The sequence below is a fragment of the Lygodium microphyllum genome, chromosome 8 (assembly GCF_053477565.2).
Source record: "Lygodium microphyllum isolate KBCC chromosome 8, Lygodium_microphyllum_v1.1.10, whole genome shotgun sequence".
NCBI classification, from domain to species: Eukaryota; Viridiplantae; Streptophyta; class Polypodiopsida; order Schizaeales; family Lygodiaceae; genus Lygodium; species Lygodium microphyllum.
Window position 1 is genome coordinate 59831073 of NC_141142.1, and position 18503 is coordinate 59849575.

At 43.1% G+C, this 18503-nt stretch overlaps 1 protein-coding gene across 1 annotated transcript in view; it reads right to left on the bottom strand.

Annotated features, from left to right (window-relative positions):
• LOC148032355 (shaggy-related protein kinase epsilon-like) overlaps window positions 1–18503 on the bottom strand; it is a 118784-nt gene that overhangs the window by 85299 nt on the left and 14982 nt on the right. The window lies entirely within an intron of this gene.

Here is an 18503-nt window from a genome sequence, read left to right on the forward strand (position 1 = left end):
CATCAAACGGAGATACCCCCTAGCATCCTGATCGACACCCCCCCTCCCCCCCATGGATCATCGTGAAGGAGAAGAAGAGGGAAGAGAGAGAAGAGGGAGAGGAGAGAGGGAAGGAGAAGAAGAAGATAAGAAGAAGAAGAAGGGAAAGAAGAAGGGAGAGAGGGAAGGAGAAGAAGAGAGAGAGAGAGAGAGAGAAGAAGAGAAGAAGGGAGAGAAAGAAGAAGAGGGAGAGGGAGAGGAAGAGAGAGAGAGAGAAGGAGAGGAGGAAGAGGAAGAGGAGAGAGAGAGAAAAGAAGAGAAGGAGAGGGAGAGAGAGTAAGAGAAGAAGAAGACAAGAAGAAGAAGAAGAAAAGGAAGAGAGAGAGTAGGAGGAGGAGAAAAGAAAAGAAGAAGAAGAGGGAGAGAGAGAGAAGGAGAAGAGAGAAGAAGAAGAGGAAGAAAAGAAGAAGAAGAGGGAGAGAGAGAAGGAGAAGAGAAGAAGAAGAGGAGGAGAGAAATAGAAGGAGAAGAAGGGTAGAAGAAGAAGAAGAAGAAGAAGAAGAGGAAGGGAGAGAGAGAAGGAGAAGAAGAAGGAGAAGAAGAGGGAGAGGGAGGAGGAGAAGAGAAGGTGAGAAAGAAGAGAACTTGAAGGGAAATCAGAAGATGACATTGACCACCCCCCATCGAAAATGGTGTCCTCTAACCCTCCCACTATTCTTGTTGCTTATTGTTCATAGTTTCTCTTCTATACTTAAAGTGCATGATTATGAAAACTCAAGTGCGTGAGTTGCATGAAATATTGACTAGCCTAGTACATGAAATATTGTTACACAAAATCTTACAAATACGGGATGATTGCATGGGAGTCAAGGGGACAAATAGAATGGGATCTGCATGGATTGATGCACATGAAATGATAAGGTTTTCATAAATTTTTGCATAAAATGATAGACCTTCATGTAGAGCAATGCCTAAATTAACCAATAAAAATCACGATTTGCATCTGCATAAAAATTAAACACACGGAATGTTAGTTTCCATCCATAGGATGCAATTGCACCGATGGATAGAAACCTAGACCTTCATGAGATCCGGTGCATTAGGAAATAAGTATAATTACCTGCGAATTGTTTTATAGATCTTGTTGTAGACTATCGCAAATGGATACGCTCCTAGCTTAATTGAAGCTGGTGACCTAACCATAAATGGATTGTTGACCCAAGTTATGCTTGGTCATTTGGAAAGGTTATAAATCCCTTGAGCAAGTGTTTTTATACATCCAAGTTAAATTATGGTTGTGTATGCAATGGCATTGCAATGTCTTGAAGCAAGAGGTTGTGCATTCAACTATTTGTTAATGTGGTTTTGGATGCTAACCCAAGTGGGGTGTGGTAGATGATTTCATGGCCAGGTCTATGATGATTGATTGCCATGCGAACAAAAGGATGTTTTCCTAGTTAAAGGATGTTAGGCTGGTTGTTTCAGCTTCATTGTTCCCGAAAGGATACTTAAGGATTGGTTGTGGTTTTGGATGAATATCCAAGTGATTATATTTTCATGGCGGGAACTGTAAGGATAAATTGCCATGGGAACAAAAGGGATGTTTTTCCTAGTAAATGTTATTAGGCTGGTTGCTTCAGTTGTGGTTGATTTCCTGAAGGGTCAATTTAGGAAAGGATAGTGCTAGCTACCCCCCGCGAACCGCCAAACCCTAACCAAGGCAGTTATGAATCCACGCCGGGAATGTGGACCAAAGCCGCCGCAAGAGGTCTCTTCGTGGAAATTACTTAGCGTAGGACGACGCTTGGGTGCCAGTGGGGGCTCTGGCCATAAATCCCAATGCCTCGAGACCCTACACAAGTGTTCTACTTGACTCGAGATGGGATCTCAAGGCCTTGATACTAGTTACAAGGTGGAATCTTGGTAGGATAAACCTTCGTGTTTTGTTGTTGGGAGACTGAAGGATTTTTCTACGGAGGCAGAAAGGAACACTTAATTCTCCTGTATGGGCGGGAGACAAACATTAATCTGAAGATAAGTTAAGGAAGTGTTTGATCTTGTTTTATCTTATCTTCATGTTAGTGCCCTAAATTATGTAAAAGAACTTGTGATTAACGAGTTAATTAAGGAAGCTGCTTTTATGTGTCAAACATAATGTGGTAGGTAATTAGATAACTAAAACAACCCCTTGAGGGAAGCATGGTGGATGTGACCAATGGGTCTATCCTACGGAAGGGTGGTCTCGGTTAGTGGAGATCTTTCCTCAAAGGAAATGTTAACGAGAAACGTTAGGAAAAGTCGGACGATGACCTTAGACAATGTTGGCTAGAACCCTGATTCATACCATTTTAGGGGACCGAAATGGGACTATGCCCTATGGGCAGAGAAGTCGAGCAATGCATCCCTCTCGTTTTCCATTCTCTTTGAACCAAGTGCGGCATGAGTCTGCTTGGGTCTAGTTGTATCTATGCAAAGTGGAGTGGGTGTAGACCGATGCTAGAAGGCTGCTAGGAAGACCTGATTACAAGAAACTCGGACTTCAAGTCGATCCTAGTGGGAACAACCAGATAAGTTCCATTGCAGGGAAGACTCGAGAAACCCTAGTTGGCAAACCCTGTGTCTTTCCTTAGGAGTGCCGGGTGACATCTTCTAGATATATCTCTCGATGGAATGCTAAGACGTATCCCGCAATTTGAGGAGAGGGCACGTTACAATTGGTATCAGAGCAAAAACATTAAAGGACTGAGTGTTGCATGATTAGAGTTGTGCAACGAATGCATGGTGGGTCCTAACCCATAGGTCATAAGCCCCACTAGTGCTTGTCTTCCCCAGTTTCTTCTCGAGATGAGGATATCTCAATTCCTCTAAGGGGGAAAGGATGTAATGTCCTCCCCCTCGGTGACCCGCGTGCTCCCCCCGAGCCTCCCCCATGAGAACCCCCCCTTTTAAAAAAATTTCAAAATTTTTTGAAATTTTTTTTCCTCCCTCTCTCTCCCCCTGCCGTCTGCATGGCGGGGAGAGAGAGAGAGGGTGAGTAATGGGGAAAAGGGGCCATGTAGCCCTAGGTGGGTGGCAGCGGATAGCCGTCCCCTCCCCCCCAACCTTATAAAGGGGAGCCTTCCTCCCACTCCCTCGACTACATGCGGCCCCCCCTCCATCACCGTCCCGTCACCTGCATCAGCGCCCCCTCCCCCCCTCCGTTGCAGACACAGTGCCCCTCCCCGCATCAAACAAAGATCCCCCCTAGCATCTTGATCGACACCCCCCTCCCCCCCCCCCCCTCCCCCCCCCGTGGATCATTGTGAAGGAGAAGAAGAGGGAAGAGAGAGAAGAGGGAGAGGAGAGAGGGAAGGAGAAGAAGAAGAGAAGAAGAAGAAGAAGAAGAAGAAGAAGGGGAAGAAGAAGGGAGAGAGGGAAGGAGAAGAAGAGAGAGAGAGAAGAAGAGAAGAAGGGAGAGAAAGAAGAAGAGGAAGAGGGAGAGGAAGAGGAGAGAGAGAGAAGGAGAGGAGGAAGAGAAAGAGGAGAGAGAGAGAAGAAAAGAAGAAGAGGGAGAGAGAGTAGGAGAAGGAGAGAAGAAAAGAACAAGAAGAGGGAGAGAGAGAAGGAGAAGAGAGAAGAAGAAGAAGAAAAAAAGAAGAAGAAGAGGGAGAGAGAGAGAAGGAGAAGAGAGAAGAAGAAGAGGAAGAAGAAGAAGAGGAGGAGAGAAAGAGAAGGAGAAGAAGGGTAGAAGAAGAAGAAGAAGAGGTAGGGAGAGAGATAAGGAGAAGAAGAAGGAGAAGAAGAGGGAGAGGGAGGAGAAGAAGAGAAGGTGAGAAAGAAGAAAACTTGAAGGAAAATCAAAAGACAACATTGACCACCCCCCTCGAAAATGGTGTCCTCTAACCCTCCCGTTATTCTTGTTGCTTATTGTTCATGGTTTCTCTTCTATACTTAAAGTGCATGATTATGAAAACTCAAGTGCGTGAGTTACATGAAATATTGACTAGCCTAGTACATGAAATATTATTACACGAAATCTTGCAAATATGGGATGATTGCATGGGAGTCAAGGGGACAAATAGAATGGAATCTGCATGGATTGACGCACATAAAATGATAAGGTTTTCATAATTATTTACATAACATGATAGACCTTCGCATAGATCAATGCCTTAATTAACCAATAAAAATCACGATTTGCATCTGCATAAAAATTAAACACACGGAATGTTAGTTTCCGTTCATAGGATACAATTGCACTGATGGATAGAGACCTAGACCTTCATGAGATCCGGTGCATTAGGAATAAGTATAATTGCATGCGAATTGTTTTATTCATCTTGATATGGAATATCGCAAATGGATAGGCTCCTAGCTTAATTGAAGCTGGTGACCTAACCCTAAATGGATTGTTGACCCAAGTTATGCTTGGTCGTTTGAAAAGGTTGTGAATCCCTTGAGCAAGTGTTTTGATATATCCAAGTTTAACTCTGGTTGTGCATGCAATGGGATTGCGATGCTTTGAAGCAAGAGGTTCTGCATTCAACTATTTGTTAATGTGGTTTTGGATGTTAACCCAAGTGGGGTGTGGTAGATGATTTCATGACCGGGTCTGTGATGATTGATTGCCATGGGAACAAAAGGATGTTTTCCTAGTTAAAGGATGTTAGGCTAGTTGTTTCAGCTTGATTGTTCCCGAAAGGATACTTAAGGATTGGTTGTGGTTTTGGATGAATATCCAAGTGATTATATATTCATGGCGGGAACTCTAAGGATAAATTGCCATGGGAACAAAAGGGATGTTTTCCCTAGTAAATATTATTAGGCTGGTTGGTTCAGCTGTGGTTGATTTTCTAAAGGGTTAATTTAAGGAAGAATAGCACTAGCTACCCCCCACGAACTGCCAAACCCTAACCAAGGGGGTTATGAATCCGCGCCAGGAATGTGGACCGAAGCCGCCCGCGAGAGGTCTCTTCGTGGAAATTACCTGGCGTTAGAGGACGCTTGGGTGCCAGTGGGGGCTCTGGCCGTAAATCCCAATGCCTCCGAACCCTACACAAGTGTTCTACGTGACTCGAGATGGGATCTCGAGGCCTTGATACTAGTTACAAGGTGAAATCTTGGTGGGATAAACCTTCACATTTTGTTACGGGGAGACGGAAGGATTTTTTTGTGGAGGTAGAAAGGAACACTTAATTCTCCTGTATGGGCTGGAGACAAACATTAATCTGAAGATAAGTTAAGGAAGTGCTTGATCTTGTTTTATCTTGTCTTCGTGTTAGTGCCCTAAATTACATAAAGGAACCTATGATTAACGGGTTAATTAAGGAAGCTGCTTTTATGTGTCAAACATAATGTGGTAGGTAATTAAATAACTAAAACAACCCCTGGGGGAAGCGTGGTGGATGTGACCAATGGGTCTATCCTACGGAAGGGTGTCTCGGTTAGCCGAGAGCTTTCCTCAAAGGAAATGTTAACGAGAAACATTAGGAAAAGGTAGACGATGACCTTAGACAATGTTGGCTAGAACCTTGATTCATACCATTTTAGGGGACCGAAATGGGACTATGCCCTACGGGCAGAGAGGTCGAGCGATGCATCCCTCTCATTTTCCATTCTCTTTGAACCAAGTGCAGTGTGAGTCAGCTTGGGTCCAGTTGTATCTATGCAAAGTGGAGCGTTGTAGACAGATGCTAGAGGGCTGCTAGGAAGACCCGATTACAAGGAACTTGGACTTCAGGTCGATCATAGTGGGAACGGCTGGATAAGTTCCATTGCGGGGCAAACTCGAGAGACCCTAGTTGGAAAACCCCGTGTCATTCCTTGGCAGTGTCAGGTGGCGTCTTCTAGATATATCTCTCAATGGACTACTAAGATGTGTCCCGCAATTTGAGGAGCGGGCACGTTACAGGATTATGTCACCAAGTGGTGTGAAGCTAAATCTCTAACGAGGGACGATGGTAACAACATAGCCATGTTTATGTATGAAAACATCATCACCCATTTTGGCAGTCCCCTAGAGCTCTCAAGTGACTGAGGTACTCATTTTCTTAATAAGATCATGGAAGAGTTGACAAAACTGTATAAGATCCTCCATCGCAAGTCCACCCCCTATTACCCTATAGCCAATGGCCAAGTTGAAGTCACTAATCGCATCCTTTGCTCAATCCTAACAAGGACGATTTTTGCACATCCTCACAATTGGGATGATCAACTTACAGACACCCTCTGGGAATAAGAACCTCTTATAAGGCAGCTACAAGACAAACTCATTTCCAGTTGGTGTATAGCACAAAAGCCATCTTCCCTGTTGAGCTGGAGTTGCCCCCTTTGTCAGTGGCAGTTAAAGAATGCCTCAGAGATGATGAGTCTCTCCAGCACCACTTGTTACATTTGGAATGTTAGGATGAGATTCGGCGGATGGCCCTACAGTGCATGGAAACCACTCAAGTGCGACGCAAGGCCTATCATGGCAGCTTCATCAAGCATAAGGAGTTCAAAGAAGGTTATCTTGTCTTGGCCTATGATTCACGATTTGGAAAGTTTCCTGGAAAGCATTAAACAAAGTTGGATGGGTCCCTATAAGGTACTTGTTGTCAATCCTAATGGCTCTGTCCAAGTGCAAGCCGTTGACGCCTCTGATGATCCTAATGGCTCTGTCCAAGTTTCCTGGAAAGCATTAAACAAAGTTGGATGGGTCCCTATAAGGTACTTGTTGTCAATCCTAATGGCTTTGTCCAAGTGCAAGCCGTTGACGCCTCTGATGATCCCTTTCTGATCAATGGCTATCGCCTGAAGAAGTACTTCCCTCCCTGGGGATCCTAACAATCACAATCGATGCACCCTTTCCCTTGTGGGCATCGCACTATCCTTCTCCTTGTGCTTTTGATAGCCCTTGTGATCTTCCTCATGAGGTGGTCTTGTTCTGCTAGCCCCTCCCAGACACCTCCCATCCTTTCTATGTTCTCCTCTCGTCTAATCTAGTAGTGGTAATGTGGATGGTCCTGCCACATGGTATTTCTACCATACTCTTTATTAAAAGATAAAAAAACAAACAAACAAACTATTATGGGAGAAAAGGAAGTGATTCCCTATCATAGTAGGCCTCGTTCGAAGCAAAGGTGGTAAACACCCTTGGGCGGGAAGCTGGCTGTGGAAAAGGTGGTAACACCCAGCAGTCCAGAAAGTTTATCCATCAATTGACATCTCTAGGACCCAGTTCCAAAGTCACCTCCCTTGGTATGTTGTGTCATGTGCCTCTCTGTAGAGTGTCTAATGGTCTTCTAGCAGACGACATGTTCTATATCCGATACACAGTTCCGATCTATTGGCTACCTCCCTGGGTCTTGGGGGGGGTTCACTCATGAATATATGTATATATAACGTGAGTTCAAAATAAGGGGTTTTTAAAACACCAATTTTATATATTTTTTACATACAGAAGGGTGTCATATAAAGGGGTTACTTATAGATTGAATAGAAAAGGGTTGTGTTTTATTCAAGAAAAATTCACAGATTAGGATATTTATAAATAGTCTATGAACGCACGTTATATAGAGAATATATATATAGTGAACCCCCCGAGCCCGGGGTATGCCCCTTCATTAATAGACGAAGAGATGTTCATCGACAACCCCCTGAGTGATGAGTTTTCATCCTAACTGGATGGGGATATGAGTATGGTCTGCCCTTTGTATCTATCAGTGAGTGTGAGATAGAGGGTGGGGTGAGTGACCAATCCTTTCCCTTCAATTCAATTGAGAGGTGCAATGTGTGAATGGAGTGTTGCATGCACGGGTTGGGCCTCTCAATGCACAAATCACGATTCGTTCATGTGCACTGCATTATAAGGCTCCCTGGACTTCCTTCTCGCACCGTTTGCCGGCACAGGTTGGGATGCACAATTGCACCATCAAATGCGCACGAGGCATACAACCTTTGCACAAGTGAATGTGAGGATTACATCAATGGGTGTAAGGAATGGGCTTCCCTCTGTATCTTTCAACAGAGTGTGAGACAAAGGGTGGGCTAAGTATGACTGGTGTTTCTCCTCAATCAATTTCGAGAGGTGAGGTTGAGGGACGCTATGACAATTGGAGTCAGGTACATTTCCCTTTCCCTATGCACACATGGGACGGGTCTCTGCCATCCTCACAAGACATATCACCATGTTCTGTGCATTGCACTACAAGGCTCCCTAGCCTTCCTCCTTGCACCTATGACAGACGGAAGGGATTCACAACTACACCAGTAATTGTGAACACTGGCGTACTTTCCCCTACACCATTCCCCTTACGGATTTCTAAATCGGGTGTGAGATCTGGGTTTCTATAAATATTACCCCGAGTGATATAAGTCATGGGGTGAGCGATTGTTCTATCATCCTCTTGAGTGCCCGTGAGCTGAGAGTTCTATTCTTTATCATCGACACTTGAATCGACAAAGCTACCTCCCTAGGTGTTGTTGCATGGTCCTTGCCATACTAGACGTGTTCTGTGGTGCGCCCTAGTCCCTCTTGTCGCTGGACAATGGCTTTGATCTTTCTGCATCAACAACGACGGTTCCCTTCAATCATCTACGAAATGGGCCAAGTGTTTCTAACACTACCTTTCTGTTGCAAGTGCATGTTATGTCTTAAGTGTGGGGATATCAGCATCCAGTCGGTGGAAAGGTCCGCAGCCGTGTCGATCAATCTATCCTAACCGGTAAGGTCTTAAGTGTGGGAACGCATCCCTACACGTTTAATGTGCATACCCCTGTATATGTCATTACCTAATCATACATGTCTACCACGTACTAGTTCTACCATGATGGGGTCCGTTCCTCACCCACCTACCCTCGTACCCCCTGTCGTCGAGGCTGTTTCCCTTGTGGTTGCTTTTTTCGTGCAATTTTTTCCTTTTCTATGTGAATATACCCTAAGTTCACCAAACTTCTGATCCAACCTTATAGCCATATTCATCTATTTTAATGACATACTTTTCCTTTTTACATCCCCCTATTCTGGCTTATCGTTTTTGTGTCATTAATTTTTGAAGTTTTCCCTCCCAATTGGATGTATTTCCATGCAAACTTACCCTTATCGCTTCAAAACAGTGATCTAACATACTAGCCCTCTCGTAAACCTTCAAGCCCTGGACATTTTTCTTCTACCCATTCGAGATGTCCTCATCTCAAAATGAATTGGGGGTATTATTGGTTGAGAGTACTCTCGTCAATCCATGTGGCATCTTCTTTTGGAAAGTCCTTCCACTGGATGAGGTACTCCTTGAGGATTCTACTCAATCTCTTATCTCCAATGTCTAGGATTCTAGTTGGCCAGATCTCAAGGACTCCTTGGCTTGGCATTACAACTTGTTAATCATTGAATACATGGCTAGGATTGGATACATATTTCTTTAGTAGGCTAACATGAAATACGTTGTGAACTTTTACATTCTCAGGGAGTTGGAGTTTGTAGGCATTGGGCCCTAGGCATTTGAGGATCCTATATGGTCCACAATACCTTGGACTCATATTTTTAAATTCTCCCAATGATAGGGAAATCCTCTTAGACCATACACGAATAAAAACCATGTCTCCCTCATTGAAGAGTCGCTCTTGTCTATTTAGATTTGCATAGGCTTTCTGCCTATCCTTGGCAGCTCTAATGTCTTGTTTGATGGCCTTAGCCTGCTCATCCATTTCCTCGGGCATTTCCTTAGAAGCTTATACCTAATTTGAAAATTTCAATGGAGTACGACAATCATACCCACACAATGCTTGAAAAGGTGTCATTTGAATGCTTTCTTTGTAGGAAGCATTGTAGGCAAACTCAACTAATTGTAGATATTGGATCCATTTCTTGGGTTCGCGACAACAATAAGCTCTAAGGATATCTTCAATGACTTGGTTGACCATCTCTTTTTGGCCATTAGTTTGAGGGTGATAGCCTGTATTGAAGCAGAGTTGAGTCCCAATGGCCCCAAATATCCCTCTCCATAAGTGAGATGTAAAGAGGGAGTCACAGTCACTAATGATCCTTCTAGGCAACCCATGGAATCTGAATATCTCCTTGATGAACAGTCTGGAAATATTTGAAGCCTTGTAGTTTGTCTTCACTGGAATGAGATGTGCAACCTTGGTGAGAATGTCTACTATAACCATAATTGCATTGTAGCCTCCTTGCGTTGAAGGTAACCCAACAACAAAGTCCATGCTCATGAATTCCCACTTCATTTGGGGGATGTCGAGAGGTTGCAATTTCCCAGGCATTATGACATGTTCTGCCTTAATGCGTTGGCAAGACAAACATTCCGTGATGTATTTGAGCACTTCTCCCTTAAGCCTTCCCCAATGGTAGCTCTTTCTAACTGTGTTGAGATTCTTGACATATCCGGGATGGCCTGAAAAGGGGGAGTCATGTGCTTCCCAAAGTATTCTCTGTTTGAGTTTCTTGCTTGAGGGTATGCACAATCTCGTCCTAAAATAGATAATTCCCTCATTGATGGAGAATTCTTGATATTTGACCTTAAGTCTGGGGTTTTGTTTTTTTTCCAAAATTTCCTTTATCATCTCCAGATATTCTGAGTCATGGCTAGCTTCTTCCTTAGCTAGTTCAAGGATAGGGTTGCTAGGTATTAACACCATAGTTGCCAATGATTTGGCCATTGAGGGTTCCTCCATGATAAGAGAGTTGAGGAACGCCTTGCAACTTAGGGCATTAGCAACCACATTCTCTTTGCCGAGTCGATACTTGATCTTAAAATCACACTCCTGTAGAACTTCTATCCAATGACGTTGCCTCATGTTGAGGTCGGTTTGGGTGAAGATCCATTTAAGGCTCTTATGGTCCATGACCAAAGAAAACTTGTTACCAAGCAAGTAATGTTGCCAAAGTTTGAGGGCATGAATCACTGCTAGCATTTCCAAGTCATGGGTGGCATAATTCCTTTCATGGGTTTTTAGCTTTTGCAAGGAATAGCTATGGGATGACCTTTTTGCATTAGTACACAGCCCAGTGCAAGTGAGCTAGCATCTGTGACAACTTCAAATTCCTTGCTTAAGTTAGGGAGTTTTAGAATTGGTGTTGTCACCAAGCTATGCTTGAGTTGATCAAAACTTGCTTGTTAAGAGGGAATCCATACTATGGCAACTTGCTTTTTCAACAAATTTGTGAGGGGTGCTGCGATTAAACCATAGTCCTTAATGAATATCATGTACCAACCTATTAGTCCAAGAAAGCTACGCGCTTCTTTAATAGTAGCCGGTGGAGACCCTACAAGGAGAAGCAGATAAATTCAAGATATTCAATCTGCCCTTTGAGAAAGGCACACTTTTTCTTCTTAGCATAGAGCTTATGAGTCCTCATGGTCTCAAGGACGATGCAAACTTGGGATTCACGATCCCCCTCTTCCTTAGAATAAACCAAGGTGTCATCGAAGAATATGAGTATGAAATCATCAAGGTATGGTCTAAAAATGTCCTGCATTAGCCTGTTAAAGGTGGCAAGGGCATTAGTCAATCCAAAACACATTACTATGAATTCAAAATGACCATATTTGGTATTGAATGCTGTCTTCAAAATATCCTCATCCTTGACACGGATCTGATAATACCCTGACCTCAAATCAATCTTCGAGAATATTTTTGCTCCTTGCAGTCGATCGAGTAACTCATCTATCCTTGGAATGGGATATTTATTTTTTATGGTTACTTGGTTCAGGCCTCTATAATCTAGGCAAAGGCGAAGTGTATCATCCTTCTTCTTTTGGAACAAGACTGGAGCTCCCCAAGGAGAACTGCTAGGGTGTATGTACCCTTGGTCCAGTAGCTATTTGAGTTGTTCCTTTAACTCAATGGCTTCACGAATGGACATCTTGTAGGGCCTTTTCACAATTGATGCAGCTCCTGGCATTAGCTTAATCTCATGATCCACTTCCCTAAGCAGTGGTAATTCAATAAATTCTTCTGGGAACACATCCACATATTCCTTTAACCATGATGGTTCTTCATTGATGTCCTCTACCCGATCTAGCTTATTTAGCTTGATCAGGTAGACGAGTAACCCCTTTCTTATTCCTTGAGCTATTTGCATTGCCTTAGGTAGCTGGATCTTTGGTTTATCTACTTCTCCTTGTGTTGTAACTAGCTCACCCTTAGGATTCTAAAAGAAGACTTGACCCTTTCCACAATGAATGTGAGCATCATTGGGGATTAGCCAGTCCATCCCGAGTACGCATTCATGGACTCCTAGATTCATTACCCTGAACTTAACAGTTGTGGGCTCGTTTTCGAGTAGGAATTCCACCTTAGCAATTTATCTAGTGCAAGTGATTTCTCGCCCATTTGCTAGTTCGACAAGCAAAGTGGGTGCAGCTACAATGTTTATCCCTAACCTTCTTGCATAGGTTGGTGAAATGAAAGAATGAGTACTGCCACAGGTCAATCAGGGTTTTGAATTTCTTACCTTAGTGATCTGATGGTGTTTGAATCACCGAGAATTAGCAGTTCGGCCCCTTTTTATGGAGAGCGGCATGAATGGTTGCCCTCTCAATCTCGGCTTCCATGCACGAATCTTCTTCTTCCTCTAATCCCTTAATGATAATATTGGAAGTTTTTGCCCTTCCCAATGCTGCATGATCACGGCCATGGGTAGCCCTGGCTTGGCCTCCAAATTTCCCTTGACGACGGTCCCCGCCAAGCTTGGGACATTCCCTTTTGAAGTGCCCAGTTTCATTGCAGTGGAAACAACAAAAGCTTTGATCACTTCTTTGAGTGGGGACAAAGTCACTGATTGCATTTTTTATCGGCTTCTTCCACTGCCCTTGACTATGTCCTTGTGCCCTTTTAATTTGAACTTTCGACATCCCTAGATTCTGGTCTCTGTAAGCCCAAGGTCTGGACTTCGACTGTAATTCTTGGGCAATAGGTCCTGCTCTTATCAATGCATCTTGCAAATCCGAAGGATGCATTGATTCCAGCCAAGTGTTTATTGGTGGGTTAAGCCCATCACAAAACTTTGAGACTTGTTGGGGGATGCTCATTATCGGGGCGTATTTCAGCAAGGAAACAAATTTCAAATAGTATGCCTCCAGAGACAGACCCAACTGTCTCAACTTAAAGAACTCATTCATCTTCTGAGTTCTATATGCAAGTGGCATATACCTTCCTTGCACTGCTTCCTTCAATTTTTCCCAAGTTAATGTGATGTGAGTAACTACTTGGTCTTTACACCATTGCTTCCACCACAGCCTAGCTTCGTCGGTGAGCTTGAGCTTGGCAATCATGGCTTGGTTCACCAGTGATGTTCTAACCGCACTGAAATAATCCTCCATGGATTCAATCCATATTTTGGCATCAACTTCAATAGTCTTTCCTTTTCCATCAAATTTTGGTTGCTTAATTTGTTTGAGAAGAAACTTCTTCTCTTGGGCCTCTTCCGGGCTTAGTGTGGAAACAGGATTCTGGATCTATGCTTGGGGTTGTCTCTAGTTACCAATTTAAATGTCCCATATTAGGATTGCATTAACACTTCCTTATACAACTCAAATCAATGCGCACATATTTTCCATCTCTACTATGCAACAATTCGAATGAACGTAAAAAATTTAACCATAGGGAAGCGTAAGCCTCAAGTATAATTATTCGGGAATAGATAGGGATTTGCTGAGATTGTTTTCTTTTCAAGGGTTACATCAATGCCAGGTCTATAATTCCCTATTGGATTCAACTACAAGGACATCATAGTAGTATGGATTGGGGGAATGGATTCTCAGGAAGTGATAAGTCATGGGCAATTCAGGAAACCCCTATTTTTGATAGCCATGATGTTCATTTTGCCCCATTACTTTAATTATGTCTGTTGGTAATATTTTAACCACCTCTTTATAGATGTAGCTGTTTTGATCTACTTGCCGGCATCCGATGTGTAGGATCAAGTTCACATGAGCCTCGTGGAAAATGAATAACTTGATAATCTTCAAGTTCTCCAACCACTTTAGCCTCTTCATGTTGTTTTGAAGATAGGCAAGTCAGTTGGCATCTACGTAGCAGTACCCTGCACTCCAAGTCTAATGCCTTTCCACATACAGGGGTGAGGGGTTGTAGAGCCAATCTAGGATCCCCATCATGTCAGACTGTCTGCGATAGCTTGAAGAGTTCATAGCTGTCCTGAACATGATATGAAATACAAGGAACCTGCTATATGCCTCATAAGTCCTGAAGCGGCATCAATCCACAAGTGAGTAAAAAGAAAAACATTTTCTAATGAAAACATCACTTCACACTTCCTGATCTACCCTAATTGTTTTAGTCGTTGGTTGGCTCTGATACCAACTGTGACGTGTCTGCCTATTGGCTGTCCAACATGAGTTAGCAGTCCATCTAGAAACGAATCTAAGTGTCAGCGTCGGCACTCCCTTGGAATGTCACGAGATTTGTCACCTAGGGTTTTCTGAGTCCACTTCATAATGGAACGTCCACGAACGAACCCACTAGGATCGACCTGAAACTTGAGTCCCTATTGGTCAAGGTCTCCTAATAGCATTCTTGCGTCGGGACTTGGGCAGAGAGCTACCCAATCCGAAGCAGATCCATATACTGCACTTAGTTCAAGGAAAATGAGAGACGAGAGGGATGCGTTGTACAACCACTCTGCCCATAGCGTGTAGTCCCATTCTAGTCCCCTAAAACTGTATATAAAAGTGCTAACCCGCACTACCTAAAGGTCGAACGATGATAAATCTTTTGAGAAGGTTCCCAATGAAGTCGATCCATGTTTTTAAGAGTTCCCATCAAAGTAGGATTTATGGGCGCACCTGGTTACCAAGTGACACGGTTCCTTGACCCGCAGCTCCATCGATTGAATCGGGATTTGCACTTGATTGGACCTTGCTTTCTTGGGAGGCATTGTATAATTTTCACTTTTTCTTCATGGCTATGCACCTAGGCTACAGGAGAGTTGATTCCTTGTGGAAGAAAATTGTCCGTGGCGTTCCTCCTAGATGGGGGAAAAAAGGGAGGGTAAGCTTGGAAACCTTCAAAGGGGAAAAATCTCTCTCTCTCTCTCTCTCTCTCTCTCTCTCTCTCTCTCTCTCTCTCTCTCTCTCTCTCTCTCTCTCTCTCTCTCTCTCTCTCTCTCTCTCTCCCTCTCTCCCTCTCTCCCTCTCTCTCTCTCTCTCTCTCTCTCTCTCTCTCTCTCTCTCTCTCTCTCTCTCTCTCTCTCTCTCTCTCTCTCTCTCTCTCTCTCTCTCTCTCTCTCTCTCTCTCTCTCTCTCTCTCTCTCTCTCTCTCTATAGTTAGAAAGCATGGAGAAATCACGATCATGATCCCCCTCCTTTTGTTAGTCCTAAGGGCCTTTTTATAGTGTATTGTTCAGGGGGGAGGGGGGGGGGGGGGGGGGGGAATTGGTAAGGTATGGAGCCCCTCCCCTTATTCCCATCAGGGCGGCGACTAGGTGGATGGCCACCGCAATGCAGAGTATGCACAAGGGGAAGTGGAGTAATCGTTACCCCCTGCCCATGTTGTCCTGTCCTCCACTAGCTAGAGCTCCCCCCATGCCTGCTCGTCATCCACGGCAGCCCCCCCTCCATCAACACACGATAGCAGCCCCCCCCCCTCGATTCTTTTTTTTTTTAAATTGTTAATTAAGGGGGGTCATACGGCAAAAGGGAGGGAAATATTGCATCGATATCCCTCTCTCTGGCTCTCTTGTTAGCTAAAACATCTACATTTTTCCCATCATCATACATGCAGGTTTTGATTAGATTCATACTCGATGTGCCTTTATGAGGTCCTCTTTTTAGTTGTTGCCTAGTGGGTTCAAGTGACCTTTGTTCCTGTTGAGGTCTAGCATCTTTCCTAGCGTTCCGTTGTGGCATGGGATACATCTCCCCTCCTATTCTTCTTGGATAAGGACAATCAAGAGCAATATGACCTCTCTCCCTGCAATTAAAGCATTCAAAGTTTTCCCATCTATTTCTATCCATTTTGCTTCAGATCTAGCAATAAATTTAGACACTTCCTCATTTTCCCCCTGAAACATCCTTTCCAGATATTTCCATAAACTCTCGGGAGTTTTCTTAGCTACAAACATTGTAAGGAATTCATTTTTCACTTCATTCGAATTTGCCCTTGTCACTTCATTCAGTGAGTTCCACCACAATCTTGCAGAACCTTCAAGTAGCATGCTGATCATTCGAAGCTTATCTATATCAGTGTCCCTTCGATCTTGGTAAACCATCCACTCCAATCTCTTGAAAATTTGATTAGCATCCTCATTTTCAGTGCCAAAGAAGGGTTCATATCCAAAAGCTGCCATGCTTGGGTTTGTGTATGTTTGTTTCCAAACCTTACACTTCCCAATTGATGAGATTAGCAAGAGATCTTCAACACGGGAGATCCTTAGTGGGGGCATGAATCTATGATAGGTGAATTGGGTAGTCGGCCTCTAACAACCCCCAAGACAACACCATAGGATAAAGACCGAGGATCTTCCCTCAACAAAACCCATGAGATAGCACCACTGAACACATGATCAAATATTTATGATCACTCACTTCTCATTGAGACTTCAACTTAGCAATTAAGTAGTTTAAACCTTCAAGCTTAAAATTTACCATTTTTAGAGAGAATCTGATGTGGAAACAACCATGGCTGAGACTCTAACAACACAAGCTTTCAGATTCACGTAACTCCTATTTTTTAGGGTTAGCAACCCCATGCAGTAACTGTCCCACAAAGCATGATTGCCTCAAGCATTGCAAAATTAGTTGTAGAACCTTTCTGTTCTTCTTTTCTCATAGCACACATAAATACAGACGAAAAACACGAGTAACCAAAGCTTTATACGGTGAATTTTCATGCCAATTCAGTTGCTACAAGCATTTCATTGCTATAGGCATTCCATTAATGCATCAAAATAGAGTTTACATTGATATAGCAATGGATAATCATGATGAATTTCATGGGAAACCAAGTTGGTGGTGTAGATGCTATTGAATTCACTTGTTGCCTCATACAGCATAGAGATTGCCTCATAGAGCACTACACAGAACATATCATAACTTTCTAACCAAGTCATCTCGGATTGCCAAGCTTTAAAAAGAAAATTTGTAGCTCTGTTTCCAATCTAGAACTCTTTAGAACAACTCAGAGCCAAATTCTTTGAACTGCTCTCTCTCTCTCTCTCTCTCTCTCTCTCTCTCTCTCTCTCTCTCTCTCTCTCTCTCTCTCTCTCTCTCTCTCTCTCTCTCTCTCTCTCTCTCTCTCTCTCTCTCTCTCTCTCTAACATGATGATTGTCTTGTCTAGAATCCCTCTCCCTCTCTCTTCTTTAAAAACAACTCCTCACGTTTTTGTGTTTTCCCCTATTTTACTAAGCTTCCCCTTAGTTGCTAGATGGCAAACATGCCCCTTGCCACATAAAATTCCACTTGGGGACTTGAAATCAAAAGAAAGATCACATTTTCTGTATGAGGATATCTCTTCCTACATGAGGTGTGTGTCACAAAACTGAAATATCACAACCACAAGTCGAACATGCAGTGGTACCACTTGGGATTTCCATCTTTCAACCCGACTCCTGCTACAAGTGTTAAAATACAAAAAAAATGATATTTGCATGTGTTACCCCACTTAATCCCATGCAATATCATGTCCCCAGTTACTCATTTGCACCCACCAATGTGCTCGCCCGAGCCGATTCCTCAGTGGCATGTTCTTAGTAGCCCATTTAGAGATATCCTAAAAAATGCCATTTGGGATTGCATGAAATACCTCCAAGTTTGTTATCTAGGCTTGTTGGATTCTACTTACATTGGAAGTTCCAACCATCCACGAGGATTGATCTGAGTTTTAAGTTCTTATCATGGATCAAATCACCTACTAATGGTTGGTTAATGTAAGCAATTCAGGTTTCCACTTCTTATAGAATTACTTGAATTGAAGTGGACTTGCATTGCACTTGGTTCAAAGAGAACAGGAGACGAAGGGGAGTGTAGCACCTCGACCCTTCTTCCCACGAGGCAAAATCCCATTCTAGTCCCCTAAGACAATGCAAGTTGGGTTTCCTAATATCTAGTGGTCATATGTTTACCTATTTATAAATGCAAATTTTTCCTTTTAAGAAAAACTCTCAGCTTACCGAGTCCATCCAACCGTAGGTCTAGACCCGTCGAGGATCCATCATCCCACTTCTCTCAATATAGTATTTTCAATTACCTAATAATTACCTACCTCTTTAGGTTCGATATATAAAAACAACTTTTTTTGTTATCTCCTAGCACAAATTCGTTACGCCTTTATTTCACGACACAAAAACAGTGTAAAGTAGTTTCTTGTCATTCAATAGTTCCTTTAAGAAAAATATATTTTTATAATGCTTTTTGTCTTGGTTGGATATGATGTCAACCTGAAGGTATTATTCTCACCAGGTTCAGTTCCTAGTATTGAAACTTCCAAAATACTATCTGGATTTGAAGGGTAATTGATAGTTCGTAAGAGTCTAAGGAGTTTGTGACCAGAGCCCCTTGGTATCCTCACCTCCTCCTGCCAACTAGAGTTCCCT